General features: G+C 38.5%; 1 protein-coding gene across 4 annotated transcripts in view; it reads left to right on the forward strand.

Annotated features, from left to right (window-relative positions):
• Window positions 1–23,083, forward strand: part of PLCL2 (phospholipase C like 2) — a 192,862-nt gene that overhangs the window by 637 nt on the left and 169,142 nt on the right. The gene's annotated exons all lie outside the window — the stretch shown is intronic.

Genomic DNA, 23,083 nt, shown 5'->3' on the forward strand with positions numbered 1-23,083 from the left:
GGGGCTGTCACCTCTTCCAGGATTGGTCTGGCATTAGGGCCTTGTACCTGCCTGGGTAGGGCATACTCTTAGGTGTAGCCTAGTCTGGTTAACAGACTCCCTGTAAGATTTCTATTGTATCTTAAACACAGATAGGGATTATGTGAAATGTGAGAACGTTTTCTTAAAAATCCGAGGCGGCGAACAGAGGGTGAACAGAGATTATTTAATAGGTTTCTTCTGATCTGTATATAGTTAGTTGCCTCTTACAAATGTTTACACTTGGAGGGTGCAAAATCTCCCAGTCTCCGGTCACTAAGTCACAAAGAAAAATAGACTAGATTTCTGAACATAAATGCAGATTTCCGCTTTCTTAGGCTCGAAAGCTCTGAGAGATTACAGTTCCACATGATTTAATCTTTTTCCTTGCTGCAGTAGGCAGGCCTCCAGTTCTGTGGAAGTTCTTTTGGGCAGTTTGCTTGGTTTTGCTTGCACAGTGTTAGCGGAAGAAAGCCAGCGATTGTTTTGAGCATTTTAAACTCAAGAAGTGATATTAGGAACTCCCGAGTTTGTGTTGGTTTCATTCTAATGTTACATTTTGGTCCGCTATGTAAAAATACTTCTTGTGACGTGAAGTGCAAAAAAACCAAAAAGTTGATGAGCTAAGAAGAGCAGAGCCTTAGGCAAGACCAGCTCATTCTCAAGTTTGGAGCAAATGAAAACATTGCTTTCTGAAAATCAAGGAGCTATCAGGACAGGGAGCAGCAAAGCAAATTGACAGGCTGCACCCACCCTTCCTGTGGCTGATAAGTGGTGGGAGAGAGGGCAGAACGTGCTACAGTGATATCTGAAATTTCATTGGACCTACAGAAATCGTCCAAGTACTGTGAAAATGTCTGATGGTGTTATCAACTTATGCAGTCATCTAGTGAAATATACCATCTTGCTACTCTATGTAAGAGGCAGTTGTGAAACTGCATTTCGCTTTGTCATCTGTTTGCACAGTTTATGTCTGGGCAAGGACACAATTTGAAGGGCTTGGAGATCAAGTGTATTAACTACCTGCAGCACACACTTAGAGATAAACTAAGGAAAGTAAAGTGTCTTTTTGCTGCATACATAGCTTTTAGTGACTTACGTTTTCTTTTACTCTGTGGCTTATGTTTCCATGGATGTTGCTTTCAACTGTGCTTGTTAATCCTATTGACAGAGTTATGTGACATTTCTGTTTTTATTTGTCATAAAATATTTGTGGTGATTTTGCATTGTGGTGGTAATAAAATTTGAGGTGAAAATTCCAGAGAAGATAGATACCAGCCTACCTAATTTTAACCCGTTTCTTTTAATTGTTTTGAGAACTTTTTGCATTAAAAAAAAAAAATCAAACTTTATTAGTTAGATTCATAGTGAGATTCATAGTGTAACTTACTGAATTACAAAAACGTTTGTTTTAATTTTACATTAATGGGCGATGAGCAAGAAGGATGATTTGTTAGTATTTCTGATATGTGGAATTGGGAACTTGTCAATGGATATCATTTCTTCATTGAAGGCTCTAGAAGCACATGGGGGAGATGATTAATTGTTCAAAAATCACTGATTTTAGAAATGATATTGATAACTTACGTTGAATTCTGAAACTTTCAAAGATATTTTGTCATTTTTCTTCTTTGTAAAGAAGGCATTTGGCTTCTTGTTCACCAGTGTACCCCTAGATACAAAGTGCCAGGAACGTAGTAGTAGCTCAATAAATTGCTTATTGAATGAATGGAGAAAGTACATATTTTCTCTGAGTTCTGTTAATTTATAAAATAATTGTTTTTGGATTTACCAGTGTCATAGTTTGTTCATTGTATAGTACCTCCAAAGAAGGCTTGACATACTCCTTTTTCTTACCTCTATTTTCACTTTGCATTTTCTTAAACTTTTGAAAATTATGGAAGTAGTGTTGAAAGTTGATCAAGACTAGGTTACAGGAAAGAGAGGATGTTATATTTAAATAGCTAACTACTTGGTATATTTCCCCTTGAATTGGTGCCTTGGAGCATCAAGATTTTTGGAATGTATTGTGGTATTTTCTGAAGATAACTTCCAGCATCAGGACAGTATCCTAATAGAAAACAAAGTCTTTAACATCAAATTTCATAAAGCAATGAATACTGCACAGATAGTTTTGTCATGTGAATGGCAGAAATTATGTTTCACTTTTGTTTTTTTTTAAAAAAGAGAAAAAGCTAAAGCCCACGTGAAAAAGCGATAGTGACATGTTTCCATGGTTTCCTTCTTTTTTTTTTAATATAAGGGATGAATGCAGTCAGGTGGTCTCTGAGTAGAGGCAGGAGCAGATTAGTAAGCAAGGTGGTAATTGGGGACTTGAGGGAATAGCAGGGAGTGAATGCTACCTGGGGAACTGAGGCCAGTATATATGGGGTCGTATTAGTTGAAATGTTGGGCTTCTGAACTGTGCTTTTCTCCTAGCTTCCGTCTTCATCACAGTCTTGGCATCCCTCTTTGATGGAGATCCTTAAATCAGAGGGAGAAATAATGGCCTAAATGTGATATTAGGTGGGCAAAGAAAAGGGACTGTTGCTAAAGTGCAGGGCATATGCAGAAATACACTGTAGGCTGACCCAAATCTTATTCCTCCTTTAAAATAATTGATTTGGTACTGCATCTGTTTTGTAAATGTGGTGTTGAGTAAGAAATTGTTGTAAAACCATATTTTCTGCCAAAATAGATGCACAGATCTATACTAAAAGAGCTCCTTGGTTATGTTAACAGTGTTGATTAAAATTCAGAGTGAGCAGCATTATAGAACCTTTTACAAATACCTTGAGATGATAACGAAATCATGGAAATCATCACCAGACTTTTCTACTTTTCCTTAGCTTATTGAAAATAACGGTAGACTTTTGAGATTATTTACAAAGGCCCATTACTGGATTTTAGAGAAGAAGCCATTATGTTTGTCATCTTAAGTAATCTAGTAAATGAAAACATCACTTTCATTTTCTCTTTCCATAATTGATTTCATCACTCTATTCAATATAATCTATGCTTTATTTTGAAACAGTTAATTTGGTTAATTGTTCAGATGGCATCCATTATTTGCAAATAGCTCAATCCTTGAATTCTAGAGCTTGGTCTAAAAATATGAAGTAGCATTTTAGGCCTTAGATTTCTGTTTAAGTTTAGAAAGAAATGAAGTTAAAATGTCTATTGCTGTGGATGATTTATTTTAGTCAGAACTAGTTAAATACTTTGGTTGATACTTTAAAAAATGAGGTATGATTTACATACAGTAAAATTCACACTGGTTTGTGTCCAGTTTTGTGAACTTTGACCACTACATTCAGTCATATAATCACCACCATCATGAAGATATAGGGCACTAACATCACCTCAGAAATCTCCCCCAGGTCTCTTTGTGGTCCTCATCCCCAGAAAATGGCAACCATTGATCTTTGGTTCTTTTTTAATCAGTAGGAAATTCAGCCATTGCATTATTTTGGTATTTAGAAGCAATAACAGTAGCCAACATTTGTTAAACACTCACTACATGCAAAACATGTGAAAAGTGCTTACCGTAATTCTCTGACTTGGTCCTGTGCTAACCACAGAGACAGGAGGAAATCAGAGTTCAGAGAGGTTAACCCCGTGCCCCAGGTGCTGGAGCTACTTGTTGTATCCTGCTTGGGTATGGCTGTACTCCATTGCTTCCTCACATTGCAGTGGCAGTTTGAATTTTCTGTGTAGTCAAGGCAGCATCAGTGACTTGGGACCTCGGATTTGATTGTCCTCTTTAAATGTAGGAGATATTGGAAGAAGGAAAAGAATCTCTGTTTCTGCTGGTAGAAGAAGTTGGCAGATAATATAGCCAGGCAGCTGTTTAGTCACCTGTTGTGGCTGCTTGACCAGGGCTTGCAGCTTCACAGGGACCAATGGTCTGACCTTGCCCAAGGTGGCAGCCCTTATTTTTCTTAATGTAATTATTGCCATTATCATGGTATCTTGTGTAGGAGAAACACTTTTACTATCTTTATACTAATATGTTTACCTATGTCTTGACACTGAGCTCTCCAACATGGACAACAAGCAGCCTTTTCACATCTCTTATACACATTTAAATGAAATAAAAGTTTTATATGTGTCTTGGCCCATGGTTTAAATAAACTAGGCTCCTTGCAGGCAGAAGTTGGGCTGTATTTACCAGTTCTTCACAGATAACAAACACTCAGTAACCATTTTTTAATTGGATCTTAAAAATAATATATGCATTTGACTTTACACATTTTTTTTTTGAATGGGGGGGGAAACAAAGATACCATATGCCCAGCAAACCTGTGGGCACATCGTAAATAATTAAACAGGCAGTAGCTGGATAACAAAGTGAATTTGTCTGGATAGATAGGGAGCCTGGATCATTTAGGTCAGAAACATCTAATGGCCAATCAGCAACTCCCCAATTTACTTTGTGCTAATACATTTTAGACCACACAAGATAACTGTTGAAAGACCAAAGCATAGTTGCTTGTTTTAGCCCGCTCAAAGAGCTTCTGTCACAATTCAGTTTAGGTTTTCAAAAGCACAATATGTTAATTTTCATACCCTAAAATCTACTTGCTCCCTATGGCTTTCCTCCTTCTCCATTTTCCAGCCTCCCCCAAATGGTTGTATTTGATTTACATTGTTTTTCACCAAATCCAAATAGGCAACTAACAGGAAATTGTTTATTTTGTTAGTTGCTGATTTCCGCCACTTAAGTTACTTTCTTAGAATGCTCTATCCCAGAATCTATTCACTTCCTTTTATAGTTCTTTGTGCTCTGCAAGGAGCCTAAACTAGAATGTTACTTACTTTCTTTTTTAATACTTAAGTTACCCAGGCTTCAATATTCAACAAAATAGGGCAACATTATTTACAGCCTAAATGCAGATATAAATGAAGTATGAACATTTATAGTTTTTCTTCATACTTTATACTTACATGTTCAAGAATAGATGCTTCCTTCCTTCTTAATACTAAGTTTTGGATGCCGGTTATTTACTTATCTACCAGACTTCTGGATTAATTTAACTTCTTTTCTGTTCTGTATTGGTGAGATTCAAATATTTTTACCAGTGGTCCACAGGATCTGCGACTGTTATGTTTATAAACTGCCTGCCCAGCTTTTTTCTGCTGATAAGAATGGTAAATCAAGAGGGTTGTGCTTAGCATGAGTGTCATTTGTGACTCAAACTGAAGTCAGAGCCACTAGAGCCAGCCACTATTCTTTGTATCAGAATAATTCCATAGCTTTAGGGTGCCCAAAGTGTATAACTCATTGCATTGAGCTTCAGCAACAATTATGTGAATGCTCCAGACTTCTGGCAGGACACTTGTACCCATCCATTCCAGAATGGCAAACCAGGGCAGGTTTTTAGGCCCTCTTAACACTAGCACTTGGTCCCGTTACTGGGGTAATTAGGTAAAATGTGTTTTAGCTAGTAATCTCAGCTGGGCTGCATCCTGGGGTCGATGGCTGCCACCAGGCCATGTGTTGCATATCTGGATTATTCAGGAGGCAGAATAGTGGTGGGAACAATAGAAAGTCTGTAGTTAGGGGCTTGGATTAGATCCTGGCTTCCCTGGTTCCTTTCTTTATGGCCTTGGGCAAGATACTGAAGTCTGTATGTCTGGTTACTCCATCTCTAAAACAAGTAGAATAAAACCTCCTCTCATAGTATTGTTGTGAAGATTAAAAAAGATGATGTGTGAGCAGTGTGTATCACTTAATAAGCATTAGTGTGTTTTTCTGATTTTTAGTTTCTGTTATTTAGAGTTACCCTGAGATGAGCAAACTCCTTTAGAGAGATGAGCAGACTAACATGGCCATGCTTGTTTTGGAAGTTTTGTCTTTTGAAATATGCAGAATGTGCCTAGGGAAATTTCTCAGACATGTTCCATAGATGCTCTCAAGAATTGTTTTGGTGCCCTTCTAAATCTGATACCTCAGTACAGCTGCGCATACATGTAAATAGCCCCAACTATGAAATCAGAGGGTATTGAACATACAGTTTCATTGTGCCAAGCACCAACTGTCTTGCTTTGCCCAGGACAATCCAGATTTACATCTTTTGCTGTGACAAGATTATTAATAGTGCCTCCTTTAACTCTCAAAGGCATCTCATCTTGGACGATAAATAATATGGTCATACTTGTAATCTTTTCACAAACTGCCTTACAGCCTACGCTGGAGCGCCATGAGGTTCCCCTGTGTGCCTAAACTTAGCCTTTATGGTGACGCCTCTCTTTCCTCAGGTTTCCTTCTCTGTTAGTCATCTTTAAGGTTTTCCTCAGTTAACCACTTCCCAGTTAGAATGAATTATTTCTCCACCTTCCAGCCACCACTCTCCCTGTATCTCCATACAGTCCTTCTTCCTCTTAGGCAACTACATCTTTTTAATCCTGAATTTATGAAAACACCTAGTTTAATGTCTTGTGAAAAGTATGTGTTTAAGTATATATTTGTTGAATAAATGTGTGAATGGATAAATAAGGGGACAAGAATGAGTCTTAGGAGTTGGACGAAGATGTTACTTAGACTTAACTCCAACTGGTTTTGATTAGATTATAAAAGTCAGTGGGATGTGTGCTTCAAAGAAGAAGTATATTCATGTACATAGTTTTGAAAACAAAGGAAATACCTTCATTTAAAGTTGAATCTAGGAATTTAGTTGATTCTGTAACTGTTCTGTAAGATGTTAATATAAATGATCTCTCCCTTTTGTGCCCTGAAACAAGAATAGGCCTTTGAAATTTTCTTTTGATTTATATTCTACTGTCAGAGTTTACAAAGGATGGCAAGAGAGCATTATTGTTTGCTAAGGGATTTAATCTCTTTTCTGGTATTTGGTTTCTTTAAGTGATACCTGTAGTTTTTGCTCAGTTTTTGTTTATTTTTGAGGAACTAAATTACTTAAACTTGATTGTCATTAATATTGGCTAGTCACATGGTATTCATTGGAAGTGCTATAAAATTAATAATTAGAAAGAAAATACATAAGGAATCTGGAGTACTGATAGAGTTGTACTCTATGACAAAACATCCCTCAGCATGTTTTGTCACGTAATGGTAGAAATTCTGCCCTTCGTTGCAGTGCAAGGATTGGGTGAAGAAGAGATGCTAGGAGATGCTTTGTATGCATTATCTCATGCAAGTCTCACCAGAACCTGCAAGGAGACATCATCATTCTCCTTACAGACAAGGAAACCCATTCTACGAGGTTTGGGAATTTCCACGCAAGGTTAGAGGCAAAGCCAGCTGCAGACCAGGTTTGACTGTCCACGTTTTGAACTGCTCCATCACCCTCTCCCACTCCATCCTCTGGTTTACTTTGATTTTTTCTTTCTTCTACTTGCCCAAGCCATTTTGACTTCTTGATCTTAGCAATTTCTACCGGTACTAAAATAGACAACTAATTTTTAATGAGAAAAGTTTGGCTTTTTGTGGCCGAATCTTGCGATGAAACCAGTGTGTACCTAACCAACATGAAGCCATAGCCATAGTCCTGCCATCATGCCTCAAGTTTCTGTCGGATCCACAAACTAAGACCTTGTCCTTTTCCTCTCTACTCTCTGATGGATTAGAAATTCTTTAAGGAGGGTCAGTTTCCATTTTTGTTTCTTTTTTAACAAAAAGTTGATTTATAGTTCTATGCATTTTAGGGTCCTGGAAGGTAAAGCAGGTAACAATTAGTAGCAGTTTGTTTTTTAGGTGGGCTTCTTATGGTATCTATTCCAATTATTGTTTTGGAATTGTCAACTAATTATAGAATTTTAGAATACAGTGATACAACATATTACTGTGTAGTCAATATTCAGTATATTTTTGGAGTGTGCTAAATGTACTGATTTGGATATTGCAGATATTAACATCCCAGAAACCAAGCAGCTGGGTTTTAAAGTGATTAATAATGGAGATTCATGAGATTTTCACAGCGGAAAGAGATCATGTAAAATTCTTTTGTAGTTAGAGATACACAAGGCCATACTGATTAGTACATTTAGCTCCTAGCTATGGTTGAATTCATTTATTTGCATATCAGCATAACAGAATTGGAAAAATTTGTTATGTAATACTGCAGTATGTGAGTATTAATAGAACAAGATGTGGTCTTCTAGACAAAAAAAAATAGCTATTTTTTGTGAATTTGTTTTTTGCTATAGATAGCTGCATGTGTACACATGCTATACCTGTGTATGCATATACCCTGAAGACTGTTTATAAATAGTAAAGATTAAGAGCAAACCAAATAATGTAGTGGTAGGTTGACACAAATCCTGTGTCTCTCTCAGAGACTGATGGACTGATGGGTAGCAGGCGTATGCTCTTTAAGTTGAAAATGCCCAGGAGTGGGTAGGCTGTTTCCTATGAGCATTGCTGATGAAGGCTCTGTTGCTTTTGACCAATTAGTGTGGTCACAGAGGGTTAAGTGACCTCATTTGCAGCATCAGAATTACAAGCCATATGACTCTCTCCATATGGTTTCTTGCTGCCTTTTATTTTTTATTCTAAACTCTGATATTCTGTAGGCATAGTAAATGTATTTTTTCAAGTTATTTATATGGTTTAATGTTTATTATTGAAAAAAATAAAGGATATTGCTTAGATTTTTATTTCTGTCAATCCATGCTAATATCTTATATTAAATGCCAATAAAATTATTCAGATGTTTTCATATTGAAGCCAATAGAATTCCTGTTGAAATACTGGTTTTGAGAATGTCTTCATCTGTGGAGTATTTGATGGTTTGTTGAAAGAGATCTGTATGCTCTTTCAAAGCTTTCCCTGGTTTATATATATTTCCAGAAATAATTTTCTATACATTAAAAATATTATTAGCAGTAGAATTATTGTATCATAGGACATGTGTATATTCAGCTTTAGTAGATACTATTAAGTGATTTTCCTAACTGGTCCAGCCAATTTACACACCTATCAGGTTATATGAATGCTAGGTGCTCTGAATGCACACATTTGGTATTATCAGTGTTTCTTTGTCTTTTTGCCTTTTGACTGTAACTATTGTGATGGTTATGTAATGGTACTTTACTGCGGCTTTTTGGCTGAATTTCTCTCATGGCTAATGATGTTGAGCACCTTTTTATATGTTTCTTGGCCATTTGGATATTCTTTTTTATGAAAATGCCTGTTCAAGTCATTTGCCCATTTAAAAAGTCAGATTGTTTTTATTTAAAAAAAAAATGGTATGTAGGGCTTAATTTACATTTGCTGAGTATGTGTTTTGTGATATATGTATATTCAAGTTGTTTATATGGTTTAATGTTTATTATTGAAGAAAATAAAGCATATTGCTTAAATTTTTATTTCTATCCATGCTAATAACTTATATTAAATGCCTATATAAGTATTCAGATGATATGTATGTTTTGTGATATATGTATCACAAAAGACATTTTCAAGATGTATAGATACATTGAAAATGCCTTCTCCTATTATGTGACTTGCCTTTTCACTGTCTTAAAGGATATATTTTAATGAATAACAATTCTTAATTTTAGAGAAGTTCAGTTTATCGATATTTTTCTTTATGGATATTATTTTTGTGTCCTTTTTCAGAAATGTTTACTTAGCCTAATTCTATGAAGATAGTCATTTATTTAACCACTAGAGTCTTATTGTTCTATTTTTCATGTTTAGATCTGGATTTTATTTTGTGTGTGTGGTGTGAGGTAGGGTTAAAGATTTTCTTTCCATATAAATATCCAATTAATTCAGTACCCTTTATTTGAAAATAGAATCTCTTTCCCACTGCACTGCATTGGTCCTTGGTCCTAGATAAAGTGGCCATTTATGTGTGGGTCTGTTTTTGGAGTCTATTTTGTTATATACACATAAAGTCCTTATGTACTTACCACACTGTCTTTCTGGCTAGGTATATACCTAACAGAAGTTACTCCATATGTATATTGAAAGACATTTCCAAAAGTCCTTAAAACAGCATTAATTCTAACAGTCCCAAATTGGAAGCAACAACTCAAATGCGTATCTTATAAAATAGCGTATCATACAGTGGTATTCCTTTTCCTATGAGGAAAAGGAATAAAGAACACAAACAGCAGATGACTACCCCATGCATTGATTGAGTCTCCCAAGCATAATGTTAAGGGAAAGAAACCAGCCACAAAAGAATATATATTTTTGATTATACTTATATAAAGTTCAAAAGCAGCTGAACTAATTTGGAGTGGTAAAAGTTATAATAGTGGTTATACTTGGGAATAATAATTGATGGGGAAGCAAGGGACCTACTGGGTACCGGTAATGTTTGGTTTCTGCATCTGGTTGGTGATTCCAAATGTAGGTTCACTTTGTAAAAATTCATTAAGTTTTACACTTAGGATTTTTTTCTGGAAGTCTATCATATTGCAGCAAATTAAGTTTATTCAAACAATTAAATTGTGAGCATTAATCAAACTCAGATACCAATTGGTTACTTCCTCCTCCTGCACTATTTAGGGCCGTGCCTTTTACAGTTTTCTGCTGTCTGTGGATCAGCATGTGAAACGTTTCTGCTGCTGTGGACACTTGTACATGGTGAGACCTGCTAAAGCCCTGCGCTGGTTGATGGCCTGGAGAGGGGTTGGGTGGAGAGAGGGGCAACTTGCTGGAAGAACCTGAGGACTGGATCTTCCTTGGAATATACTGAAATCACCAAAGTAGCTGGGCCTGGGTGGAAAGTTGGCACAGTAGTGAAGAGTGTGTTGGTCACTGTAGTCGTCTTATACTGCAGGTGTGATTGCTTGGAGTTTTTATGATTTGTTCACTGTAGTTTTGAGCTTCAGGTGCATTCGAAAGTTTTAATATTTGAAAATGTGCTGCTCATAATAAAACTTTGAGAACCACTCATTTGTGGAGCATCTGCTCTTCACATAACAGTTTTCTAGATAGAGCTTTTTGGTCTCAAAAGCAGTTTTCAGACCAAAAACAGTTATTCAGATATATGGACAAAATGGAGAGTTGTTTGATCACCACTGAGTAATAGCATACCTAGGATCTCAGGTTGTTGGTCAACAGAGAGTTTTAGCTTTACTGAACACTTATGCTCTCCAATCTAAATATTCTTTTGGGTAGGAAAGGAGGAAGGGAAAATAATAAATCTTCAGATGGGTCATTTTAAGACACTGGAATTACCTGGATTCTAAAACATAGTAATGTGAAGACCCCACCTGGCTGCAATTGAATCAGAACCTCTGGGGGTTTCCTAAAGTGCCCTGGGAGATTTTCAAGTATAGCCAGGGTAACAACAGCTGTGAAACCTTTCTTATCCGTTGAGTTCTCGACTTCCCTGTGTAGCTCTCTTAGCTATGAGAGAACAAGCAGCTCCCGGAATCCTGCAGATGGTAGTTGGTGACCATGTGGCTGGTGGGGTGTAGGGGGCAGGATTAAACCTTAACTTGCCTCAGTGGAGTTTTTCTTTAAGGGAGTCGAGCTGTCCTTTTTTGGAGGGGATATAAAATGTCAATGAAGGGGAACAATTCTTTAGTCAAATTTGGAGAAATAGATTTTATATGTGAAAATGACAGTCTGCCCTGTGTGTCATATAAATGTATTTTTGATCTAGGTGAAGGTAAAAATTATGTCAACATTAAAAAAAAAAAAGCCCTGGGTTGGTTATTTGGAGCCTTAATCCCCCTGGATTAATCATCACTGTGCAGCTCCTAGTGCCTGTAGTTCCTGGCGAGTCCCTGGGCCCTTGTCCATCCCTCACAAGAGAAAATATATCGGTGTACCCATGGCATTCTGCAGCATGTAGGAGGAGCTTCCCCAGGAGAAATTGTCTTTGGAAAGCATAGGTTGACAGAGGCACGAGCACTATTTCTAGAGAGAGGTGATTGGATGTTTCACTTTGCTAAAAGAGTGTAGTAAAAACGCTCTTTACTCACAGAAGATTATAAATCGGCACTTGCCAGACAGGTGTCTGTTTGTAAGGGTGATTTATGCGGGGAGGATGTGACCCAGTCTGGTGATGCTCCAATGCCCCTCCTGAGGGTGGGCTGACAGCCTGGGTTGGCACGTCATGACCTTTGTGTGAACGTGTACTTTCTGAATTCTAGAGCATTTTCCTCTTGCCATACCGACCTTTGCGGTAAGGAGGAATGAACACTGAACTCCTGAAGCATCTATAAAACACATTTTATCGGCTGCAAAGCAGTAACATGAAGATTTCAGTCATTACTTGTTTGTAACCTTAATTATACGGTGTGTACTCATTTTCTCCTCAACTGGACTGCACAAGTTATTAGAGGTTGTCATTCCCATTTATTTTTTTAGGTTGGTTTTTTTTCTCTTCCGCATTGACAAAGATGAGTCTTCTAGCCAAGAAGCTTGTGCCCCTCACTTGTCTTGAGTAGGCACCAAGGAAGAATAGTGACCTGCGGGGAAGGCCAAGTCCTTGGAGACTCCTGTTTAGAGGCTGGAGAGGCACCAACAGTTTGGCAGCAGCAAAGTTTTCTGAAGCTGTCCCGCTCTTGATTGTGACCCAGTTGTTAACATATATGCCTTTGACAGGCAGTTTTATTTATGTATTCTAAATGGGAGGCATAGTAGAAATGAACTTTAACATTCTTTGGGGAGAGAAAATCTACAACCTTTTTTTTTTTTTTTTTGGAACATTTAGTACTCAGTAATATTTACCAAGTGAAGAATCAGAGAGGTTTCCTTTCCTACAGCATAATTAGCCAGATCTTCTTACCCATCTTCATTGTTAGGAAAAAAAGTATGGTTGAAAAAGATTTTAAAAATAGTTAAATAGCCCTTTTGTCCTAAAGAATAGCTGCCGGGTATGAATGCTACCCAGAGGGGTCTGGAAGCAAGAGAGTGAAACAGTGCAAGAGAAACAGGCACATAGCCACCTAGCGAACATTCTGCTGGGCTCCTTACTGGGAAGTTGGTGAGATGTGTGGCCTCTGTGGCAGTGGCCCTGACCTGTCCTCATCATTATTGGTTGCCAGACAGTAAAGTACGACAAGGTGGAGGATGGCTTAGAAGATATCACCAAAATAACAGGGCTTCATAAAGCTCCTGTCCCCAGATACAGTTTGGCAACTCTCAGGGCCATCATTCCTGGGAACAACAGGGGCCACAGGATCTATTATGTTCCAAAATGGCACTTAAAACCTTTCCACACCAGGTCACACATTGAAATTGATACAATTGTCTAGATAACATGAGGAGATTGCTTGGGGCCAGAGGCCCCAACCAGCTGTGGCAGGGGTTGGAGGATGGAGGGGGAGGGGGTTGCGGAGACCCATACCTTGGCAGGCCACTTGGCAGTAATACTTGGCAGTAAGCACTAGTGCTGTGCTGGGGCGTGCTTGTCAGGAGGTTGTGCTTTAAAGGTGGTAGAGTGAAGAACGGAGGAAAAATGAAAGGTACATTAAGCTGCAGAGTGCTATGTATCTGTCACTGTCGAGGGGATGCCCTTTGCACCATGATTCCAGTGGCTAACTCACTTTAGTGGTGAGTTGAAGCTTGGCCTCAAGGCATGTCATGGAGCTGTAGCCACTGTGGAAACAACACCAGCGAACAGGTTAGCCTGTATATGGATGGAGCATCTCAGCAGGGAGAGGAACAGTTGAGCATCTACCTTCACAAGAGGACTGCTTTCCTATATAGAGAAGACTGTTAGTCCAGCCTTGGGCTTTTCTGCTGTATCTAAACAGAGCAGACCATTGGGGTCATGTTTGAAAACAGCAACAACAGAGTATCAAGTAGGTACAGAGGCTGAATTCCCTGAATTTTTGTGCAGAAGTTCACACCAGAGACCTGGACACTAGTTGGAGAGCTGGCCTATGGAGACCAAGAGCTGCAAGTTGAGAGTCCTGAGTTCTGATTCGGGTCTGCACCTCTGCTTGGTTAAAGTGTTAAATGTGTCAAGAAGACTGTGATTTCTCCTCTTTTTTTCTGTAAAAAGTGTATGAAATCTTGTCTGCCTGATTTCTTGTATGTCTTTTTGGGACCAGGGCAAGTACTTTTTGCATGACTGACATGGTAAGTAAAACCTGTATGGATCTTGGGAAGAGCTCTTGGTCTGAATGAATCAGTTTTTGCTATTTTACTATTGATTTGATCTTTGTGTGAGAAAGATCTGTGCTGTTCCTGAAAATTCACTTATAAATCCATTAAAATATCCCCCTGTCAAAACACCCTAACAAGAAACTCTATCCTATTTTAGAGGGCACGTTTACTTTTTCCCATCTCTTATTTGAAATATTGTTTTCAATATTCCCTGCTTTGCTTTTTTAAATATCATGTTTTAGTTTTTTATTTTTATTTTGGTTCACTCTGGCTTTGGTTTAATTACCCTTTTAAATGGAAACATGTAACTGCAGGCCCAGTCCATCGTTTGTATTAGTTTTCAGCACTCTGAACTTGGGTGGGTTGGTCATGATTGTTTTAATTGCTACCAGAATAAGACTGTTGAGATCTTAATCTCAGAGTCTTGAAGGATTCTGTTACTGAGGTAGCAGCGACTGTGATACTAAAGAAAATAGCCTTCATTTTTTCTTCTAGACAGAGGTAAAAATTCAGAGAAGAATTCAAGGAGTTAGGGCAATAAGATTAATTTAAACAGTTATTTCTGTATGTTGTTTATTGTCACTAGATTTAAAAAGACAATAAAAATTTTAACTGATAAAATTACACATTATCTTTGTTTTCTTCATAGAGCATATCAAATTCAGATGAAAGAAGATATAAACTTTCCATCTAGCATGTATTTTGACTTTTAAGAAAATCAGTTAAACTCTCTATCTCACCGTGTTCTCTCTACAGTATATTGAAATAAAGCTATATGTTGATTTGCTCATTTCATTAGGATTATTATCCTAATGTTTTAAAAGGTTTTTAAAGCTCCTGAAGCAAGATGTTATAAAAATGCAAAAAACTTCATAACCAAAAAAAGTCTGGGAAAGTTCATTTGTATGCTAATAACAGCTCATATTTGCATAGCTCTTTTATCCCTACAAGCCAATTTTAACATCAACTCAGTGGGCTCTCACAATGCTCCTGTTCAGTGGACATCATCAGTGGCCTCCATTTTACAGGTGAAAAAGTGGAGGCCCATATAAAATACACGTTGTCCCACTAGACTTTGGCAAGGTTGGGCTTTGGACTCAGATCTGCTGGTTACTGTCCAAGCCACTTGGGTACCTTCTCACATTTTATATGTGTAAATTGGGAAGGTAGCAATTCATTTCTCTGTCACTTCAAAAATAGAAACTCAGTATCATCAAAAGATAATCTTGGGGTGGCACTGTTTGAGGTGGTGAATTGTTTGCTAGTTGAGAAACCAAAGAGTTGTTTTTCTTCTATGAAAGGAGCTGAAGTTTAACGCCTTGATCATGTGTTGCTGGCCCACTGTTACTTAGAAAAATTAACTGCTCCACTGCTTATTTTGATAAGGCAGAGCATCTGTTTGTCCTTGAAGTTTCAAAAAATTATATTTATGCACTAAGTTTATTTGGCAAGTCAGACCTGTTTGTTCCAGTAAAGCAACAGTATCTCCCCTGGCCATTCTGGAAGCCACCTGTTGCTTTCAAGAGTTACATGGAAGGGACTGCTCCTGAGATACTGAAGACTCTTCAGAATGTCGGGGCCACATACTGGGGCCATGTGACCCAGTGGGGAGCTGGTGCTGATGAGGTCAAGGTCCCAGGCTGTCCTCCTCTGTGCAGGGAGCTTTGCAGAGAGCAAGACTCCACTCCATAGTCCAAGTCTGCATCCTCGACTTGGGCAGTGTCCACACAAATGGGCAACTGTTGGCAAGGGCATCTATGTATGTCCAACCTGTCACCACTCCCTTACCATCCTTAGCATATAGTCTTACCACTTGTGTCTCAGAGAAGCCCTTTAGCCTTTGTCTTGAGACCTGTACACTGGTCTTCCTCTGTTAATTAACAGGCAGGGAGCTGCCTCTCCTCCCAGTTGTCCCTGCACTGTGGATCGCATCCTCTCCCTCCTGTGTCTTTAACTTCTCTGTCTGTGCTGTGTTTCCCCCATCAGCCTGTACGCATTCTCAGGTTCTAAAAAACAAGAAAGGTAGCAGTAGCTTCCCTCCACCCTCCTGAGCTCTCTGTTCAGCGATCTCCTAAACTCTCTTTTCCCTATTTTCAGCTGTATCTGAAGAGTATCTGTGATCTCCTTCTCCGTTTGCTTTCCTTCCATTCACCCCTCCACTCTGCCCTGCTTGTGAAGGTCATCAGGGCTCTCCGTGCCACACAGTGAAGGCCTCCTTCTCTCATTCCTTGTCTTATTCTGGACAGCTCTTCCATAGCCATAGCTGCAGTTACCCATGGATTCACTGGTGACTCTCACATTGATGTTTCCAGCTCAGATTTGCCCTCTGAGCCCAGACACTGCTGTCTGCTCAGCATCCCCTCTAGCATGCCCCCAGCCATCTCACTACAATATATTCACATCCAGCCTTCCCTGTCTTATCCTGCCCCCTCCTCCTATCTGGTCCTTTTCTGAAGTTATTTAGTTTGGCAAATGACACCACCATCCATTCTGCTTTCTTTGTGGCCATTGAATCGGACTGGATGAAAGAGAGAGTATTTTTTTAAGGAGTTGGCAAGGTTAAGAAATTATAGCAAGCTCTTCTTTCATAGGAGAAGTGCATTTACGTTTTTGAAGAGAAATGATCAGTTCTGATAGGGGCTGCTATTAAAATTAAACAATCGCATGATTTCCATGCATTTACCTTTTTCTAGGAGAAATGATCAGTTCTGATATATGCTGCTATTAAAATTAAACAAGTGCACAATTTCTATAGCAAGAACATGGGCTGAACTGAATTAAAGTGATTTAACTCTTAAGTGTAACTTTCTCTCTAAAATGCTTTGGGGCCAGGCACAGTGGTTCACGCCTGTAATTCCAGCACTTTGGGATGCCAAGGCGGGTAGATCACTGAAGATCAGGGGTTTGAGACCAGCCTGGCCAACATGGTGAAACCCTGTCTCTAATAAAAATACAAAATTAGCTGGGCATAGTGATGCATGCCTGTAATCCCAGCTACTCAGGAGGCTGAGGCAGGAGAATCGCTTGAACTTGGGAGGCAGAGGTTAGAGTGAGCTGAGATCACACCACTACACTCCAGCCTGGGAGACAGAGCTAGACTCCATCTCAAAAAAAAAAAAAAAAAAAAAAAGAAGGCAGTGTGTGTGTGTGTGCATGCTTTGGAAGGAATCATACAAGTATGTAGGGGTTAGCCTGCCTCTACCCTCAACCTTCATTAATCTTGGGTCTCTCTTACCATCATTTGCCATGCACTGGTTAATTTGAAATACAAAGCAAATGTAATTGGGATCTGGCTCAGATGCATTTGTTTTTCATAGGAAAGGTATTATAAGTTAGAAATTGGGCATTATTTGCATGCCAGAGAGGGACGATTTTTAAGTATTTTGAAAAGGAGTATTCAAGTGAAGCAATTATTTTCTTTTAAGATTTCAATTTCAACTGTGATCATCTTTAGACTGGGATATCAGTTCTTATCCTGGTACCCATGATTAACAGTTTTTTCCTATTGACTTCTTTCTTGTTATTTTGAAGTTTATTTGAAAAAAAATTATTTTTTATGCCAAAGATGTTACTAAGGTATTTTGCTGCAGGTGAGTATTGGGTAGGATGCAATGACATTATGTGTGGTCTGTAAGTTGTCATGGGGGTGACTTTCATGTTATGGAACTAGTTTAGTTCCTCTTCGACAGGCACTGAAACAGGCCTGTCCTACCATATGATCACAGACATCTGTCTCTTATATTGGAAAAATGCTAAGAAAGCAAAGTATACTGGAGCTCCTGCCCTTAAATTTTACTTTCATTGCTGAATATGATGAGGCACAATAGCCCTGTTGCTGATTTTACAGCAGGGTTCTTGCCAATGAGTGTGGAATCGGTAGGAGTTCTGATGTGTCCAGCAGTGAGTGCTCAGATGTATGAGAGGACCGAGCCCCAAAGGTTCAGCAAAGTCGTGTGTTATATGGTCAAGTGGGAGAAGTTATACCTAGTTGGAGAGACCCCGTGAAGCTTTATTTCTGGGAAATGGTCAGGTTGGTTTTGTGGCTGAGTATAGAAGGAAAGATTTGAAGCAGTTTCTGGCACATGATACCATACACACTCAAGGTTGCTGGCATTTCTTCTAATATTCTTAAGCAGGTTTTGGCAGGACAGGTCCCTTCAGCCTGCACCTGGGTGAGCCCACTGGCATTCTTCATTACAACCACATGGTAGTTTTTGTTGATTATGTGCATGTGGAGACTATCAAAAAAATTCAGCGTTTGTGATCTTTTTTTGGGAAGCACAGTGGCAACGGATATCTTTGAACTCTAACATTGTGATGGTAAGAAAACTTTGGTCCTGTGAAGGAGGAGCACCTAGATGTTGGGCCGCTAATCTGGCTTTGCTGTTTTGGTGAAAAAAGTCCCATGTGTTGTGGGAACTTGGAGCTTTCTACATCCCTGCTTAGTTTTGTTAAGCCTGCTGGCCAGTAATCCTGAAAAACATTTGATGCGTTGACTGCCTGCACAGTTGTCAATTTGGCCAGAGTCAGAAACATGAATTTTAATCCTTAACCTTTTCAAGAGATCTTGACAAAAAAAAAAAGCAAACTTTGGAGTTCATTTTGTTAACACTTAGGTTTACTGGTTTTCTAGAGAACCAGTTTGGGGTATGTGTGTGTGGCGGGGGTGGGGAGAGAATGTGCTTGTGTTTTAAAAAAGGGAAAACTGTTTTCACAGGGAGGAGTTTACCGGTGGGTTGGCTTATTTGGTGCCTCTCTTCCGTTTGAATGAGGCTTGTCTTTCAATTCAAGGCTTTGCCATCAACATGATGTATGCTGCTGAGAAAGTAGGAATGCTTTTGCCCGGCTGCCATCCTGGAAGCACAGCCTGAGAGCAGACAACCAAGTGCATCTGCTGGCCAGTCAGAAATTGATATGGTTTGGCTGTGTCCCCACCCAAATTTTGTCTTCAAGTGTAGTTCTCATAATCACCACATGTCATGGGAGGGACCCGGTAGGAGGTAATTGAATCATGGGGGCGGTTACCTCCTTGCTGTTCTCATGATAGTGAGTGAGTTCTCACGAGATCTGATGGTTTTATAATGGGCTTTCCCTCGCCTTAGCTCTGTACTTCTCCTTGCTGCCGCCATGTTAAGGAGAATGTATTTGCTTCCCCTTCTGCCATGACTGTAAGTTTCCTGAGGCTTCCCCAGCCCTGCAAAACTGTGAGTCAATTAAACCTCTTTCTTTTATGAATTAACTAGTCTCAGGTATTTCTTCATAGCAGCATGAGAAAAGACTACTACAGGAATGGTACAACTCTGGCAGTCTTTTTGCAAGCAGAAGCCTGCATACTCCAGGAGAAACTAGAGAATGCTTTTGAGGGTTATTTTGGTTCTGAGAGTCCCATTGAAATGTGGACTGAATCCTCTCCTTCATGACACAGACAGCATCAGTGGTGCTGTCCTTGCCACAGAAGGCCCCAGGGTGTGTGGGCACAGCGAGTGATGCAAGTGATGTAACCAGAAGAGGTTTTGGGGGATTTTCACACTTCTTTACACATGCTATCCTAGCTTGGCAAAGTGGTCTGTGATTCCCCCACTCAGTACTACATCTCTGTCTTTTATCATTAAAAGAAAAACTAGAAGTCAAAGCTGATTGGCTGTCAAACACCAGGCTCTAGTTTCAACCTCTGTATCAAACCAAAATAGCAGCCTTCTAATGGAAATTTTCTTTTAGTATAAAATGTACTTTCTTTTTTATCTGTGCTAATTACATTCATTTTAATTTTTTTGAAAGCAGCCAGTTGATTTTTGCATTTAAATGAGAGAAGTGTAATTATTTACAAAAATTTAAAATTTTCTATGTAAAGGAAATAAATTTCCAATGATGAAATTGTGTACCAAAAAATTAATTGCAAAATTTTGTAGTTATGTGCATGTGTTTCTGAGAGGTTTTCATAAAATTTTCAAAGGGATCTGAAATTAAACAAGCAACCAAACAACTGATTCAGAGCAAGCTTCTGCTGTTGCAGCAGCTCTAGCTCACAGTTTAGACCTCCTCAGAAAAGCAACAGCATACAGGGAACCTATTAGTTGTGTACCCCAATCTTTGGTGAGCCTGGAGGGAGGTAATTGAGGGGGAGGCAGGGGCCCTGAAAATGGAGTAGGTGTTGATGAGTGCCCATAACTCTCCAGGCCCAGCCAGGGCACCACTAACCATCTTCTGCTTTGGCAAGAAATCCAGATCCACCTGGAGAGGCTTTTGGGGTAGGGAGGACTTTATATGCAGCAGGACTGCATTAATGACTTTCAGGCCCTTTTCCTTTGTAGGCTCCTTCCTCCATTAAAAAAAAAATGGAAAATTATGACTGTGTTAGTCAAATCTGTTAATATTATGTATTAAAATGTTTTATCTGAGCTAAAGGTCCTTTTTTCCCTTCTGATTTTAAAAGAAATTAAAACGTTTGTGTGAGCCCCTAAAAACATTGTGGGGCTGTAAGCATTGTGCCTGTTGTACCCAGTGAATAAGTTGGCCCTGAAGTATGCAGATCATCCCTTGATTTTTTTCTAAAATGTATAAGGAAGATGTGGAATATACAAGCGAATATGTTCTTTTTACTCTCAATCTATTATTTTTGAATAAAGTTGAGATAAATCATTACCATATTATTAATTTGCATTTCGAAGAATTTTGAGTTAATATGGAACTTATATCTTTGATATAGATTTCTTATATTGTTAATTTTTGCAAAGATAATCATTTCAAAATTTTAATCAAATTTGAGTTTTTAAAACTAAAATTTTACTGTATTAGTATCAGTAATGAATATTCTACAGTTTGAAAATATTTACTCTTCTGAGTGTATTTGCAATGAAAAATATTTTAAGTGTTCTTTCCGTTTATTTGTTTTGTGAATATATGTAATACTTTTTACATAATACATTATTTTCTAAAATAAAGGTTCATAAATTAGTTTTATATAATAACTTATATGTCTTTTCCTGATTCTGAGAAGTTTTCTATGAATTCTTTGAGTAAAAATCTATTTTAAAAGATAACAGGCAATAATTTGTGACTAGGAAATTTCAGAGTGGCCAGGAAAAGCATGCTAAAAATAGAAACTGTTTATTTACTCTGTGCTCCACCCAGTCTAAAACACAGCCGTGTGGTTGCAGACTTGGGGAAGGCCCTGTGGTAACTTGGAAGGTGCTTTTCCCCCACGGAGTTGCAGAGTTTAAGAGATCATTCTTATAACTTCTGAATCCTGTTTCCTTTGTTTAGCAACTCAGATAAATTACTTTTGCAAGCTGTTATTTGAAAATGACTTTGACCATATTCATTCAGTTTTTAGTTTCTTGTCATCCTCCTTTCTTCTTATATATTTAATTTAAGCCCTGTTTCGTGAAAGGAAATTTTGAGATTGGAGGTTTTACCAATAACTTATACTCTCAAAATTTGTCAGTTTATAATTTAAACTTTCAGGTGTTTTTCATTATAGTCTAAAAAAATAGCCACTTATTTGTTCATTTTGTTACAAAAGGGGCTAGATTATGCATTTAGTTCTTGGGTAGGCTTATCACCTAGGAACAACACAACTTTATAGGACTGAATGTTAACCAGACAAGCCTGTGATTTATGTGCACAGCAAACACAAACCATAACCACCAAAAAGGCAGCCCAGTGATATCAGTGTTGGGTCAGCCACACATTTTATTAGTCAGATGCTTAGAGCATCTACCACCATTCAGGACTCCTTGCCCAAATGCTGCTGCTTTATTGACTCTGTGCCAAGGTGTTTGGGCACTGTGATGCCCAGTTCCCCAGAGCACTCCATTAGGGGCTGGTGTGAATCAGACTGGGGGGGGGTCACCTATAGGCCTTAGTTTCCTTATTTCTAAAATGTATATAGTGATGAGATTAGCCTCATTGGGGTTTTGAGAGAATTAATTGAAGTCATGCAAGTAAAGCTCAGCTTTCAATAATTAGTAGCGTTTTTTTGTTTGTTTGTTTTGTTTTTTTTTTTTTGTTATTAACTTACAGCATAGCAAAAGTCTAGATTTACTTTAGGAGTTGTGCCCTTGAAGTAGAATTTGGTTGTTTGCTTTACCTGCCTTCATGATGACTGCGCAAAAGAAATGAATATCAGTTCATTTCATTGTATTCAGTTTGTTTTGTTTCAAAACAAGTTAAATGAATCTTCAATTTTTTTGTTCCAATAATATCTATTCATGTCAATATTTTATTCCAGATGATGTTTAAGCAAATATAAGTGAAAATACTGTGTGGGCTGATTTGACACTGTTTGTCATTCCTATTGTATGTTTGACTCCCGACCTCCATTTCATGGGTTTTCTGTCTCTCTTTAAACTTTTTATTATCAGAAATGGACACAAATAGAGAGAATAGTATGGTAAACTCTTATGTACCCATCTCCCACCTTCAGCAGTTACCAGCTCATGGCTAACATCGTTTCCTCTGCGTTCCTATCCACTTATCCCCATCCTGTGTTATTTTAAAGCAAATTCCAGACACCATATTATCCATAAATATATTTTTTACCATCCACAATATTATTATTATACCTGTAAAATAGTAATAATTCCTCAATATCATCAACTATCAATAGTGTTCCAATTATTTTTAAGAGACATAGCTTAAAAAATTAGTTTGTTTAATTTAGGGTCCAGTTAAGATTCCATACATTACAATTGGTTGATGTGTCTCTTTTTTCTTTTAATGTACCCCAGTCAGTTGCTCATTGCCTGTGGGCAAGGGGATATAACATCGCTGGATTAGCTGAGAGCTGTTAGTAGCTAACACTCAGGGCAGTTGCAGGGATTTGGACAGGGCACCCACCACATGTACTGCTTCAGGGGGTGGTGGGTAATTTTCAGGCACAGGGAAAAGCATAATCAGAGACCCGTGAATGCACAGCGCAGCATGTTTGGTGGAGTGACAAAGGTTGGCAGTCTGGGGGGTGGGCAGCTCAGGTTGGGGTGTTGGGAATTGAGGCTGTGTTCCAGGTGTTTTATTATACAT

This window comes from Papio anubis, chromosome 2 (assembly GCF_008728515.1).
Source record: "Papio anubis isolate 15944 chromosome 2, Panubis1.0, whole genome shotgun sequence".
NCBI classification, from domain to species: domain Eukaryota; kingdom Metazoa; phylum Chordata; class Mammalia; order Primates; family Cercopithecidae; genus Papio; species Papio anubis.